Below are 16,612 nucleotides of genomic sequence, written 5' to 3' on the forward strand. Positions count from 1 at the left end.
TACACTACTTGGGTGACTAGTGCACTGAAATCCCAGATTTCACCACTATACAATTCATCCATGTAACCAAAAACCACTTGTACCCATAAAGCTGCTGAAATTTAAAAAATAGAAAAAGAGAAATTACCATTGGGAAGAAGTAGGTGTGTTTCAAAATAATACCTTTATTTCTATTCTCAAGCCATTATATTCTGCATGAAGTCCAAGTCTCAGCAAGGCAAGCAAGGTGTATCGTTATTTGATCTCTGCCTACCTTCCCATCTTGTTATCAACTCCCTCATTGCCTGCCATCTGTCCCAAGCTATTTGCATTTTCCCAAGTTGTCTGGTGTTTTTTCTTAGCCCTGTGCTTGGCATATATGAATTCTTTCATTTTACCTTTTCTCTGAGAAGAGTTGTATTCCTCCTTGTATTTTATCTCAGTTAGCTTCTACGTCAGCATTTCTTGTATTTTATTGTGATTGTTTACATTTTTTAAGTCGTAATGACTGAAATAAAAACAAAAAATAATGCCAATCTCAGATGTTGATGAGAATATGAAGAAGCTGGATCATTCATGCATTACTAGTGGGGTAGTAAAATGGTACAACCATTCTGGAACATAGCTCAGCAGTTTCTTAAATATCTAAACATCTAATTTTCAAAAAGCCTAGCAATTGCACACTTGGGCATTTATTCCAGAGAGTAAATGAAAATTTATGTTCATGTAAAACAAGTACATGAATGTTTATAACAGTTTTATTTCTAATAGTAAAAAACTAGAAACAACCCATATGTTCTTCTACAGGTGAATGGTTAAACAAACTGTGGTACATCCATATTATTGATAAACACAACAACCTAAATGTTGTGTAATAATTTCCAGGGAATTATGCTTAGTGAAAAAGCAATCTCAGAAGATCACATATTTTATGGTCCATTTTTATAGCATTATTGAAATGACGAAATTATACAAATGAAGAGTAGATTAATGGTTGCCAGTGTTTAAGGATGCCGGGGTGAGGAATAGAGATGTGGGAGGAAAGTAGATTTGATTATAAAAGGGCTATGTTTGGGGTCCTTTTTTTGATAAAATTGTTCTATATCTCAACTATATCAATGTCAATACTCTGGTTGTGATACTATAGCAAATATCATTCAGGGGAAATTGAATAAAAGTACATGCGATCTCTCTGTTATTTCTTACAACTGCATATGTATCTACAACTTGCTAAAATTAAAATGTTTAATTAAAAATATATCAGTCTGGTTGATTCTATGACATCATTATTGTTGGACTGCTATGGGAATGCAGATAAAGGACACTATACCTATTCTTGGAGGTCAAAATACCAGGGAAGGCATTAAGGGAAAGGTGCTTTTTTTATTTGAATCCTGAAGATAGAACAAATGTTACACAGAGGAACAAGGAGAGGAAGGTTCTGCTAAGCTAACGGAATGTCAAAAGTCAAGACTATCTTGGGCACTGGTCAGGTCATGGAACAATTCACATTCTGGAAGACATTCTGTGATTCATGCCTCTGTTCTCCACAGTAGAGCTTAAATCACATAGTTGATGCTCAGTGTATTAATTCCAAGTGCTTCAGAGAAACAGAACCAATAGTATATATTGAGGGGGGGGATTTATTGTGGGAATTGCATTATATAATTATTGAGGCTGAGAAGTCCCATCTGATAGCTGAAGGGCCAGAAAAGCCAATGGTATAATTCAGTTGAGTCCAAAAGCCTGAGAACCAGGAACTCCTATGTCTAAGGGCAGAAGGACACCAATGTCCCAGCCAAATATGGAGAGGAAATTTATCTTTCTTCCATCTTTTTGTTCTATTTGGGCCCTCAAAGGACTGGAGGATGCCTTTCAACATTGGTGAGACCCATCTTCTTTACTCAGTCTACTGATTAAAATACTAATCTTTTCTGGAGAAGACCCTCACAGACATACCCAGTAATATTTTCACAACTCTCTGGGCATCACAGCCTAGCCAAATATACACATAAAATTAACCATCAGAGCCAAGTATGGTGTAACGTGCCCAGAGTCCCAGCTAATCAGGGAGGCTGAGTGAGACACAGGGATTTCTTGAGCCCAGAAGTTTGAGCCCAGCCTGGGCAACATATGAGAACCCCATATTAAAGAGAAAGAAAAAAGTTAACTATCACAACTCAGTAAATGTTTGTGTGTGATCCAATGACACGAGTTTGTTTTTGGAAGTTATGAGTTAGATTAATTTTTGAAAGCAGATATTTACTTTTAATTGATCTTCTTAATATGTTCTTCAACTAAGATAATTAAAAACACTAAATTTCAATCCCAGTACTCTGGATAAACTCTCACAGAATGTGTATATGGTCAGCTTGACCCACCAGTTCATCTTTCCCCCTAACCCATCAATAACCAGCATAGTACACAAAGAAGACCTCCATAAATATTTGTTGAATGAAATAAACCTATGGATGTTGCAAGAATTCAGCACCTGTTTGGAGGAAAAATTAAACAATTTGCCAAACCTGAAAAATGTATTTATACAAGGTGTAAAATAGATTGTGAATGCTACTTGTTTTTGACAGAATAATTTCCTTCAAATTATAAAATTTAAAAGCAACTAGAATATGAACCAAATAAGAAATAAAATAATGAAAATTAATGATGAAATTTCTAACCTCTGATTTAAGAGTTATAACAACCTTCCTAAGGTAGCCAGGTGATATTCATCTTTTTTTTCCCCACAGTGGTTATTCATTAAATAATTTAAAAAATAGCTGCAGAATGCTACATATACAAAAAGCACTAAAAAGATCTCTAATTTTTTTCTAATTCAATTCTGTAACCTTGGCATTGGGGCACATGTATGCGTGCAGTTAGTCTGTTTAGCTAAAAGGCTGTCTATTCAGAATTAACTTGTTTCCCAACACCTACTACTATCATGCCTCCTGTCTGGTACATTCCTTGAGTGCATCTTCCAAAACAGCCTCATATTTCAAGCTAAGTTGTTTTTAAAAGCTCTGAACATATTTATGTTGGAAATAAAGATTATGGGGAAAATAGCATTTAAAAAACATTTTTTACTGCAATGTGACCAAAATCCAGGAAAAGAAAAAAGAGCAAAACATGATTTTCTTACATGCTCATTCTGCTTAGTCTTAGTGTTGAAATTAAGAGATACAACTTACAGAGAACACACACTGCTGCACCGGCCTGTAGAGAGTTAGAGCAGACTTGATGTACTGGTGGGCTAAACAATCTGTCTCTGCCATATGGCAGAACCACAGTTTCTTCTCTAGATGTCTCCTTGGCATTTTGTGCCCCATCATCTCTGGCTGCATCTATTCCATTTCTAGGCAAAAATGATGAGACATAGTTTAAGTATCTTATACTATATTCTCCAAAGAATAATCTGAGAAAACAATGCATATCATATTTATTCATAACCTGTTATTAAGATATACATAGAATAGTTACTTATTAAATTTTGCTAAGGCTGAAATACTGCATTGTAACCATGTAAACATGAAATGTTTTTCAAAGTGCACAAATGAAGTGGGAAATGATTACCATCTATAGTCATTTTAAAAGCAAGTCTAGCCATTAACAAACTTCTTGATAATTCACAACTCAATCAGGCAAAGGAAATAAAAAAGTGATAATGTGATTCTGATTTAGGGAGATTAAAAAAATGAGAATTTAGAATTTAGTAGTAAAACTCAGTGTCTAATTTCAAGTAATTTTGTTCCAAGGGAACTACAACTAGTTATAGGCATAATAATAACTTTCTTAAAAATTTTTTAGTAAAATTTAAGTAAAATAATACATGTAATGCATGTGGTTCAATACTTATCACACTGCAGTGTTTGATATAAAATTGTAAGGTAAAATCATAATCAAAATCAAAATAGTGTTATCTTTGAATGTTTGGATTATAGTTTCTTGGGTTTTTAGTAATTCTAAATGAAATAAATTTGTGCTATTGTTTGTCCAATACTCTGTAATTATAATAGTAACTATATAATTGCAGAAAAGTTTACAATATTGGTTGTGGCCTTTTCTATAATTCTCAATGGTTCTTTCTTTCTTTGTATCCATCTTGAGATCAATGAGAAGTGGAAACAAAAAGTATATAAAATGTACAATTTTGTTACCTGGAAGATTTTCCACTTTCTTTATGTAGATCCTTTCATAGCCCTAAGTGATCAACCCTGGGGAAAGGGTTATGATCTGACTGAGACAATGAATTATTTTTATAAGCATCTCAGTCCATTCCTACTGATGTAGCAAAATACCATTGACTGGGTAACTTATAACCAACAAAAAATTTATTTCTTATAGTTCTGGAGGCTGAGAATTCCAAGATCAAGGCATCAGCAGATTTCATGTTCAGTGAACACTCTCTGCTTCCAAGATGGCACCTTGATGCTGTGTCCTCACATGATGAAAGGGAGGAAGGGCTAAAGGCATGAATAGTTCTCTCAAGCCTCTTTTACATGATCATTAATCTCATTGATGAGGACTCTGCCCTTATGACTTAATCACCTCCTAAAAGCCACACCTCTTAATACTTTATATCGGCGATCATGTTACAATTTATGAATTTCGTGGAGACACATTCAGATCATAGCAATAAGGGTTGGAGAAATCATTTGAATTAATAAATATATAGACTGATAAAAGAATTACCTTGACTATATGAATATTTACTATACATTTATCTTCAAGACATTCTCTTTTCTTGTACTTTAAAAATAATGATTACTTTATGTTCTCCTTATTTCTTGTTTTAGTCAGCCCTAACTTCTCACTTCTCATTTCAAACCACCCCACCATCACAAGCAACAACTACAACAATAAAAAACCCAAGAAGTCAGACTTTGTTGCCCGTGTCCCGGAAGGAAGTGAGTTATCATAACTTCTTTTCTTTGTATTCCACTGCCAGTTATCTAAAATTTCTACGGAATGAGAGAAATTACTTTATTCTAGAATCTCCCCTAAGACAAAAACTCTAGTAACCATAGCATCATTGCTATCCAATCTCTCGAATCCACAACAAAATGTGGCTAGAAATGCTTAGTGCAGTCTCCCAAGGCAAACATTGCTGTGATGAGTGACAAACTGAAACAACGGGAGCTGCTCCTGTTGCCATGGAAACAAGCCTTTCCATCTGAGTCGTTCAATCCCAGTATTCAAAATCTCAAGCTTTGCAAAGGTATGCTAGTCTTAACTCCCCTACTGGTTAGCACTCTCTACCAGACTAACACTGCTGAGAAGACTGACAGGCAAAAACAATAGGAGCTACTCCTTATTGCCATAGTAACCCAGGTATCCAGTACTTTGCTTGATGGAAAGTTAAAAGAGCTGTGTAGCAGATGTCTAGCACACCAAAACCAAATGACAGTTAAAAAGAAGATATGTGGTAAGTTCCTTGGAACTTAAATGAGTACCTATTGGCATAAGTGTCAGTGAGGGTTGTGTTTTCTAAAAAAATTATATATGCTACAATACTTCAATGAATCACAATTTAGATCATGAAGCGCTTGAAGGAAGTTTGTTTATCCTCCTGCAAAGACATTTACATAAACTACCATGAACTTCTCTGAAGAGAATTAGCAAGCACTGAGTTTTTAAACAGTTTTCTTTGGCAGTCTTTGAAGGAAAGGACTCTGTTGAACAACATAATACAGGCATCTCAATTGAATTAGCTGGCATATTTGTGACTAACCAGATATTGATGTGGCATTTTATTAGCAAATGATTAATCAAAATTGTAATGAATTCATTATCCTTACTTAAAAATTAAGAAGAAAAGCAGATTTTTAAAAATGCTTCCTGTGTAATGGATTATCTCAGGATTTGGTCAATAATTTGAGACAAATATTATAATGATTTGGTCAATAATATGAGACAAATATTATAATAATTAACCTCACACAAATTGAAGTAATGGGAATTCTGAGAATAAGGGGGACACTAAGCCTTAAACTTGAACAGCTGGGTTCTATTCTTTATACTTTTCTGTCATACTTCAATCTATACAACATGTACTTACTAAATATCCTTAGATAATTTAACCAAAGTGTAACTTTTGGTCTCAATTAAGTGAATCTACAGTTCCAGATGCCACAGGCCATGGCTATATATGCATTCTTTATTTTTCACTGTGATATGCCCTATAGACATGAATGTAGAGCAGATCATAATTTCCCCTAGAACTAATATTATGACCGGACTTTGAGTTCTAATCAACTAACATCGGGTAGCATGGAGTAAGTCAGAGCCTAACTTATCAACCTATCAGCTAGCAGGTCCAAAACCCATGGCGCTCCAAGATGAAGGGAAAATGAATTAAAATATGTTATCAGTCCTGTGAAATGCACATAAAGCACAATATGCTTTGGTTACTCAGGATATCTGGTATACTACAAGTTGTACAAACAGCTTCCACAAAACTACAAGGCCATCAGTATGAACTATTGAAAATAATGGGTCAACCAGTATTTATATGAATGAAATATTTTATAAATAATTGTACGGGGATTATAAATGATGAGTTTGAGTGCCTGTTCTAAAGTTTACTAGCGGTATGATTCTGTGAAGAAAAATCAAACTGTTTTTCTTCTGCTCTTAACCCACAAAAATCAGCACAGCCTTCTATGACCAAATGGGTAGCAATTCTTTCCACCAGTAAGAAGCAAACAGTTCTGCAGTGGATACCAGCTGGGTGCCTTCTAATTTAAGTTCCACACTATCTACCTTGAGGTAGATCCCACAGATTGAGGGCTCAGTCCCCAAGACTGTGCCTCACTTCAGCTTCACTTGCAAGCCTGAGGTTGTCTTATGCATGCTTCTGGCGAAGTGCCCATAAACCGGGGTTTCCGAAACCCCATCAATTAATTTGCTAGAGAAGCTCACAGATCTCAGAAATACTTGTGTTTGCTGCTTTATTGTAAAAGATATTACCAAGAATACAGATGAAGGGTTGCATAGGGTAAGGTATGAGGGAAGAGGCGTGGAGCTTCTGTGCCCTCTATGGGTTGCACTGGAACCTCCACTGTTTCAGCTATGTAGACACTCCCCCAACCCAGTCCTTTGGGTTTCTATGGTGGCTTCATTGGATAGGCATGATTGTTGTACTCAAGATTAGATATATGTTCTGTGTTTAAAAAAAGAAGACTCCTTGTTTTCTAAAGAAAATTTTATGTTGACTTGACAGAAAGTGTAAAAGGTTATTTAGAAAGAGTGTGGGTCGAACTCCTTTTGCTTCTTATCCATGAAGAGATATTTACAACTGATGATATATGCATGATCTTTAGATTTGATTTTTTTTAATGCAGTCTGGCAGTGACAGCTCCTCTCTCCTTTTATCCTACTCCCCAGTATCAATCTCTTTGAGGTTGCAAGGAGTCCTAGAACAAACACCATCAAATGAGTAGAGTAAGGCATATGGAAATGGTTTTAATGAGGCAAAAGGAAAGGCAGCATGAAATGTGAAATAGAAGGTAGCAATTCTTGGCATTAATAAATTCATCAAACTTTGAATTAGAAACTTGGAAGGGGTTAAAAGGAGCAGGAAAGGCAATGAAAAATGTTTGTCCTTAACGTACCTCCAAATAGTATGAAATAATACAGGGGGAAAATTTCTGTATTATATTCTTATCTCTTTGTTCTTCTAACCTTATTTCCTGCTGTTTTTCCAAACATACTCTGATCTCTGCTACTCTTAAAAAATAGTCCCTTTGTTACATTTACAGAATTGTTTATGCTCTTTCATCACTAAGACTGCCAGCCCTCCTAGGAAAAAATATTATCAGAATTTTACTTTCCTTTAATGTGTATCTCCAAAAGGTAGCTTCTTTATGAGCTATCCCTGATACCTCCTATTTGCATATGAGCTCTCTCCTGCCTTTCCGGGAGCCCCTTGGATTAAACATAGAAGTCCCATTGTAAACTATTTTGCACACAAAGGAGAGATAAGGTGAGAATGAGAGAAAGTGCCAGAAAGAAATCGGAGAAGAGCCAATGATGTCAATTTCAGACATAGGTGTATGACACAAACTAAGCTAGATATGGGATATTTGCTGCTTCGGAGGGGGACCCTGTTTCCCATACTCCTAGATTACTTTGACCATCTCACCCTGTTGTATTTAATTCTGTTATTTTATACATACATACATATATATACATATATATACCAAATTATTTTATATACATTTGAGATTATATATCTCATATACTAGAATTAAGTTATATATATACACATATATGTGTGTGTGTCTATATATATGTGTGTGTGCATGTGTGTGTATGTGTGTGTGTGTGTGTGTGTGTAGCTGCCAAACTCAAATCAAAAGCTACATTAGGTGCTCAACTGAAAATCAATTATTTCATTACCATTAATACAGTAGTCCCCCTTCATCCATGGAGGATATGTTCCAAGATCCCTAATGGAAGCCAGCAACCATGAATAGTGCCAAATTGTATACATACCTATTATTAAGCATAATTTATATCATAGGCACAGAAAAAGAACAATAATAACTAATGATAAAATAAAACAATGAATTATAACAATATATTGTAATAAAAGCTACATAAATGTCTCTCTCTCTCTCTTAAAATATATTTGTATGCTGTACTCACCCTTCACGTGATGATGTGAGATAATAAAATGCCTACTTGATTACATGAAGTGAGGTGAATGATGTGGGCATTGTGACTTAGTGTTACATTACTATTGACCTTGAACACAAGGACTGTGATAAAAGCACAAAATTATTGTGACAGTGGATCTGAGAAGTGAGATGGCTACCAGGTGGCTTATGAGCAGTGGTGTCTGTAGGATAAAAGTATTTGTACCACCGAGATGACTCACATCCAGGTGGGAGGGAGCAGGATGGCTAGATTTCCTTACACTGCTCAGAATGGTGCAAAATTTAAAACTTATGAATTGTTTATTTCTGGAATTTCACATTTAATATTGTTGGCTTGCAGCTGACCATGCATAGTTAGGAATTGTTTAATTGTTTTTGTTCCTTGTGCTGCACTGGACTCAATGACACTTTATTTTGTAGGCAAGCTGCCCTCAGACTTTGGAGTTATTCAAAGCCCTCTTTGAAAACATTTGAAACAAAATATATTAACCTTAAAATCCAGAAAATTGAAAAATTGAAATGAGTCAATATTTAATGAAATGTCTATAAAAACATAAAATCAACTTTTGTTGATTGGTGGTAAAATTAGTATTTGTAATGAATTTTCATAATAGAAAATAATATGTATAATGTATTTTTCTCTGTTTATACTAACTTCTGGGTATATATAATCGAAGAACCCCCAAAAAATGTAAATTTAATTTGTTACTTGTAGCTACATTATTTCACATGCAAATAATGCAAATTCTTGCATTTTCAGTGCTTTATAATGTGTTTGATAATATGTGAGGTAAGGATTCTGGAAGCTAGAGTGCTAAGCTTTGTAAGCCTTTGGTGTCCTTTTTGAGAGATGATGCAGAGATAGTACAGTTGCCATCTCAAAGATTTTTAGGAGTAAATTTGACTGTAATTGATCATCTTCTTACATGCTAAGTTAGAAATGACGGTGTAAGATGCGACTCAGCTCTGGCTCTGTTGTGGCACTCCTGTGTCTGCCATTACAGATATTTATGTTTGCTATGACATTTTTATATTCCCTTCCCACTCCTGTTACTTAATTACTTCTCTTTTAAATTATATTTAGTGTTTATAGTTTAGATCCAAGTTGCTAGGCTTTTAACAATGTAACTGGGTTGACAAAATGCAATAGACCTTAGTGTGCAGGAAAATCACAGCTTAATTATTTTATGTAACTAATCTAAACTTTTTCACAGGCTCTCTTCCTCTGGGCAATGGGGAAAAAACATGTGGCTGATCAGCAATAGCTCAGCATTTTCCAGTTTTAAAAGCATCTTTCAGTTCTAAATAGAACCTCTTTGTTAAATATTCAGTCAGATTTGAAGCCAAGTTCCTATCAGGGCTGTTTCAGTTTTCTTCCTCATCCTTCCCCAAGATGGTATCTGGGTGGAAATGAAAGATCTTCATTGTGTTTCATGGGGGAGAAGCTGTCTGGGGTTCTACCTGGTGTTGGACTCTTCTCAAGAGTGGCTGATCTGGTACTTGTGTGTTCACTGGTAGTGTCTGCTGAGCTGCAGCTATCTTCATTCTTAGACAATAAGTTATTGCTACTGCTGTAGTCTATGGCTGGTGACCTTATGGTAGATCCTTTAGTTTAGTATTGATTATTGAGTCCCACTTCAGTAATTGGTGTTGTAACAGATCCATCCTGAAGTTTGCTGGTGACTGTCACTGAGCCTCATCATCATAATCAATCTTATCATTCTTGGATACACGGCCACTCTGACCACATTGCTCTTAATGGTGAGTGGGTCATTTTTGGGAATCCCCCCAGCTCAATGTCTTACTTCAGCATTTTCAACTAGTCATCCACATAACAAAGTTCTCTATAACTTTCTTTTTTCTCTTTACGTTTTTCTAAACTCAAACACAATTTCTGTTTTAAAAAAATGAAACACATACACACACCACACAGAAGCTAATTAAGATTTCACAACTTACATTTATTGAACAAGATAACTTTTGAAATGTTTTTGTTTTAGTTCATTTAGGCTGTATAACAAAATACTGGATAGCTTATGAACAACGCGAACGGATTTCTCACAGTTCTGGAGGCTGGGAAATTGGAGACCAAGCCACCAGCAGATTTAGTGTCTGGTAGGGGCCTGTTTTCTGGTTCACAGGTGGTGCCTACTTTCTGTGTCTTCCCTTGGTGGAATGAGCAAGGCAGCCCTCTGTGGTCTATTATTGTAAAGGAATTGATCCCATTCACGAGAACCCCATGTTCATGACCTGATCACCTCCCAATGGCTGTCCTTATAATACCACCACCTTATGGGCTAATATTTTAACATATGAATCTGGGCGGGGGAAGAGGGACACAAATATTCAGACAATAACAGTTTTTATGGCTCAATATAATCTATTTGTCAATACTTCTTATCTTAGGCATGTGTTGTTACAGTTAGTTTTGAAATAAGAGGCTCTACTCTTTTGGATACATGTGCTCGTGTGCAGGAGGGAGGATGATCTACCCAAGCTGTGCCAATCATGTTCTTTTTCCAAAGGTGCTAGGATGCAGCCCTTACTTATAATTCAGAAGCAGAAAGAATGAATAATAGTGTAAAAAACAATTAAAATAGAGACAAGATAACTTTCATGTTCCAGATACCTTTTCACTCCTTGTTCTCATTATTTTCAGTAGCCTTGCTACATCCTCACGTTTGAACAATGAAAAACACTTTGGATCTTCATAGTAAATGACCATTAGATTTCCATAAGCTAAGTGAAGTTGATTTCTGGTATATTTAATTAAAGAATGAATTAACACATCTGCGAGGTTTGTTTCTTTCATGACCAAATTACCTCACCAAAAATGAAATAAAGATTATGATCTTTAGTTTTGGATGGTATAAATGAACATCAAACAAAAATGGTTCTAAAATTTTAGAGGAAGGATTATCTCAATTTGTAGCTCAGAAGTGTGACAACTCAAACTTGTCTTCTTGCAGTTGTAGAGATGAATAGAATCTCGTTTCTTCATGTGAGTCTACATACTGCCAGCTTCATATTACTGTACTGGTAATTTAAACAGTTGCTACAGTTGCAGAAGAAGAAAAAATCTATTTCTATTGACTGACATTAGAACATTTTCTGTTTTATTAGTGTACTAGTAGATATTTTGCTTTAAATGCTTCTGGTATTTTTAAATCAAAATTGCTATATTATCTTTTATTTTTAATGTAATTTTAGCAAAATATTCTAGCTGTCTTGAAATACTGATTTTTTAAATTCATTTTTCCTACTTGCATCCATTTCATTTCTTCCAGTTGCTACTCCTCAATTCTTTAGAAACAGTTTCTTCCTCATTTCATGCAGCCTTTGTGAGGCTGCCAACCCAGGCAGCCACTGGATCCTGTTCTTTAGATCCTGATGTAGTTTCGGAACTTCCTAAGCCCTGGTTTTGCTAATTTTCCTTCAGACTTACAAGTTATACTATATTCTTCTTCAAAATGTATGATAAATACTATTCTCCTGTTTCCAAACAAAGAATGCTAATAGATAAAGCCTATCAATGCTTGATCTGTTAATTCATTATAATGCTTTAATTCTTTTTGATTAATTCTTTTTGTCAATGTCCAAGTCTTGAAAAGGCAAAAATGTAATGAAATACCAAAATACAATGTAAGTTTCACCACAACATTTAAAGTATCTGTTATTCGCATCCAATAGTACCAAACAGTAAATGCATTTAGTAAAGAGATCTTCCAAACAGGCTTCGTGTGGGGAAAAAGACCATGTTATTTCTCACTTGGGTGCAAGCAGGCCGAATCTGAGAAAGGATAGGTAAAGGGGGTAAGGTGGGAATTGGCTTTATAGGTTGGGGTAGTTTTTTGGGAGGCAGGGGTGTTGCAAAGTAAGATCAGTTACAGTTGGGGGGGTAAGGACAAGGAGTATACATGACCACAAGTTCAGTTACAATGGCCAATGGGGGTGAGGCAAAAGAGCAGTTAAGATGGCCAGATGGGTGAGAGGTATTCAAATTATCTTAAGAACAGTTAAGATGGCAGGGTTGGGTCAGGGGCTTGTCTGGGGAAGCTCTGCTGGGCAATCAGGGACAATGGCAAACAAAGGCAGAGGGTGAGAGATGATCAGCTGAGGCAAGTAGGACTTCAGACTTTCAGGCTCCAGGCTTGCATATGGAGACCTGACAGTATCTAAAGTAAAATTATTTCAAATTGTTTAAAATAATAAAGAATAATCAGTATGATTTTCTGGTAAATATTTTTTCATATAAAAAATTCTCTCATCCAAAATTACTCAGCCTAATGCGTATAGATTTACATGCATTTTTTTCTGTCTTTTATATTCTCATGAGAACTATTTTATGCAATCATACAAATATTTATAAACATCTGAGAGTTACATAAATCACTTATGTAAGTTTTAAAATATTGGAATAGTATTTATACATATGAAAAAAGGGAAGAAATATATTTTTGCATACAGATGTATGTCATTGCTTTATGTGAGCATGTATATGTATGAGTGATTATTTGTGTGTGTACGTGATTATTTTTAAATTTGCAGACACCTGATGAGTGAGGAACTTCCTTGTGTGAATGACTGCCCTGTTCTGTATTTGTTCCTTGTTATTTTTTGTAAGTCACCTCTTGACTCCTATGGCCTTCATTTAATAGTAGGGATTTTAAGTTATTTTAATTTTAGGGAGAATTTTGATAGAATCCATAAATAGCAGAATAGAATAGTTGATCCTTATATATTAATCACCCCAAACTGAGAATCAGCAAACAGTAGCTGTTCTGTTCCTACAGATTCACTCATCAACTCTTACCACTTTTGTATCACTTTGAAGTGGATCCTAGTCATATATACTTCCTCTATAAACTACATATTGGTTAAATTAAGGAATCTCATAATTCTTCATTTAAAATAGTCATAACATCATTATGACATCTAAAAACAAGTTGGGGTTTCACTTCTGGTAAAGGGGGTAGAATCAGAGCTACCCTCCTGTTGAAATAATTATAGTCTTTGGACAAATATCTAAAAAAAGAATTGTCTGAAGGCATTAAAGAAGCAGAAAGAAATAGGAAGAATTAGAGTCTTTGAAATGAAAAAAGTAAACTTGTCCTTCAAATGAAAAGGTAAACTAGTCCTTGAAATGAAAAAGTAAATTATAGGGTGCATGACTGTAAATAAAACTTAACTTCCTTTTAAAATTTGAGGTGTTTCCTCTAATTCCCCCCTTTCTATGTTGTGGCCCCTGTTCTAGTCACCTAGATGTGAAATCTAGTAGAAAGGCCTTTCTTGACACTTTCTTCTAGTGTATCATAAGGTCAGTCTGATTGCAAAGTTTTAGTTCATTCTTTCAGGTATTTCCTTTTCTACTGAAATGCCCTTCCTACCCCAACATAAATATGCCCCTTTCTCCAAATTTGAAATAGATCCATAGGTGAATGGGTAGAATTACTAACAAAAAATAGATCAATCTATTTCTTGATACTCACTATTCTTTTATTTAAATAGACTTATTTTATTAGTATCTTAGCTAAATTCAGCATTTTTTTTCAGTACTTACTAAACGATCGGTTTTTCCCTTGACATTGAGTAGACTAGTAACAAAGGAAGATACTCTTGTCTTCAGGGAATTTAGTTCTCCTTGAAGGAATAGGATTTATGAGACCTTTTTAATTGCTTCTCCTACACTTTCTCTCCCTTTCTTTCCTGTTATCAGAACTACAGCTTTTTTTGCAGAACAGCAGATTCAGCCTCAGGGGGTAAATGATGACTGATGTAGGCTAACTCCTGTCTCTGTCTTTCTTGTTTGCCAGATATAACTTTTGCAGTGCTATATCTGCATGTGAACCTTTTCTACCCCATAAGATGTAAAGATAAATTTTTTAAGAATCTTCAAGCAAGGGTTTTATTTCTTCATAAGAAGACATAGACTCATGATAAGAAAGAGTCTCTAATCCCATTATTGGGTATATACCCAAAGGAATAAAATCACTCTATTATAGAAACATATGCACGTGTACGTTCATTGCAGCACTATTTGCAATAACAAAGGTGTGGAATCAACCTACATGCCCATCAGTAATAGACTGGATAAAGAAAATGGGGTTCCATACAGGATAAAGATAAAGGTTCCATACCGGATAAAGAAAATAGTGTTCCATAGTGTTCTATACACCATGGAACACTATGCAGCCATAAGAAAAGAATGAGATTGTGTCCTTTGTGGGGACATTGATGGAGCTGGAGGTCACTATCTTTGGCAAACTAACACAGGAACAGATAAGCAAATACTGCATGTTCTCACTTAAAAGTGAGAGCTAAATGATGAGAACACGACACTAGAGGGGAACAACACAAACGGGACGTTCAGAGGATGCAGGTTGGGAGGAAGGAAAGGATCAGGAAAAATAACTAATGCATACTAGACTTAGTACCTGGGTGATGAAACAATCTGTGCAATGAACCCCCATGACACAAGTTTACCTATGTCACAAACCTGCACTTATACCCCTAAACTTATAATAAAAGTTAAAAGAAGAAAGCACTTCTCCTTCCTGCTTTCTAAGTTTCAACATAATTGTAAATCTGGAGTTTACAGTTATGAGACAATAAGCCTAAGACAAAAAAACAAAACAAAACAAAACAAAAACAAAACCAAAAGGGCAATGGGTCAAGAGGCCTCAGAAAGCAGACAGAGTCTGTAATTGATGACTTCATTACAGTTTTGAACTAGCCTTTGGTTTCCTCTTTGTAGCCTTTGATTTTGCATTTCTAGACTTGTTATCAAGTAAAATAACTGTATTTCTGGTTTTATCAACTATTAGTTGTTTTGTTGTTGCTGTTATTTGCTGCCAAAAAATTCTTAACCAATGAGCCTACGTATGTGGTATGGTTAAATAACAATGCAGGAAATCATGTGATTAGGTCACAAGAAATGATGATGGGTTATTGTGTATAGACAATCTAATTTGATAAATTAGTACCTTGGAGTCAGAAAAGCCATTATGGGAAACTTGCCTTAAGTGGCCAAGAGTTTTGCTGATCCTTAAGGTTTTCCCAGCTGAGAGAACATGAATAGTACAATGAAGTAAGACTGAAATCTGTTTTCCCACTTTCTATTTTAATGGAAGTTGAATTTACTGGCTAATAAAGTTCTGTGTATTTAAATTACTTTTGCTTTTATTATCCCTGGCAAATGTGAAAAAATTAGTTAATAGCATATATGAATTTTTCTCACAAGGTTTCTGGGTTGGAAAAAGACCTTCTGAACCCAATAACTTTCCAGTTGTTTCCCTCTACACAATTCTGTTAATTTTTGGCCAGAACTGTTCTTAAATTCCACTGATGACAAGGAATGGGAATCAGAACATTTTAACCTTCTAGCAGTTACAAGTATTTACTTATAACAATTCTTTCCTACTATTGAGTAGAAATAGGCTCTGTGTAATTTCTTCCCATTGATCTGAATCCTCTTCTATGAAATTCAGTCATGAAAATATTTAAAGACTGCTATTATTTCCTTCTTGACAACATGAAAATATTTAAAGATTGCTACTATTTCCTCCTTGACAACATTTCGCATTTACTAATCTCAACTTCTGAAGGTCGGTTTTATAGTAGACTAGTTTCTAAACCTCAGCTATTTGAGGGCTACCTTCATAGTTTCTGCTCATCACTTAAACAGTCACTTACTCAATAATTTTCTTAGCATGATTCATCTTTTTACTTAAATAATTCTAGATTCGCCCTAAACAGTAACAGCCATTAGCTCATTACTTTGATTTTCTAGTTGTATTTCCTAACATGCATTATAATAAATAGATATTAAAATAAAAATGTTCATGTTCAGCCTAAATCCTATGTACCACACGTTTGAGAAACACTGCATTAAGTATTTTTCTTTGCAGATTTTATCTTCCTTCCTTCCTTCCTTCTTTTCTTTCCCTTTCTTCCTTCCTTCTTTTTCTCCATCCTTT

At 35.1% G+C, this 16,612-nt stretch overlaps 2 long non-coding RNA genes across 6 annotated transcripts in view; one reads left to right on the plus strand and one right to left on the minus strand.

Annotated features, from left to right (window-relative positions):
• Positions 1–376: 376 nt before the first annotated feature.
• LOC144579436 (uncharacterized) lies at positions 377–4,902 on the minus strand. Its single transcript, XR_013526921.1, has 3 exons — positions 4,669–4,902; positions 3,168–3,331; positions 377–487 (listed from the first exon to the last, which is right to left on the minus strand). It is a non-coding gene; the product is annotated as an uncharacterized LOC144579436 (long non-coding RNA).
• Positions 4,903–5,010: 108 nt separating this feature from the next.
• The window catches only part of LOC144579437 (uncharacterized), a 329,449-nt gene continuing 317,847 nt past the window's right edge, over positions 5,011–16,612 (plus strand). For 4 of the 5 annotated variants that reach the window (XR_013526923.1, XR_013526924.1, XR_013526925.1 and 1 more), the window contains exon 1: positions 5,011–5,194. This is a non-coding gene — a long non-coding RNA (uncharacterized LOC144579437). Of the gene's footprint in view, positions 5,195–5,214; positions 5,402–16,612 lie in introns of those variants that run through there. The other variant, XR_013526931.1, reaches the window with a different exon arrangement.

Source organism: Callithrix jacchus, chromosome 15 (genome assembly GCF_049354715.1).
Source record: "Callithrix jacchus isolate 240 chromosome 15, calJac240_pri, whole genome shotgun sequence".
Taxonomy (NCBI): Eukaryota; Metazoa; Chordata; class Mammalia; order Primates; family Cebidae; genus Callithrix; species Callithrix jacchus.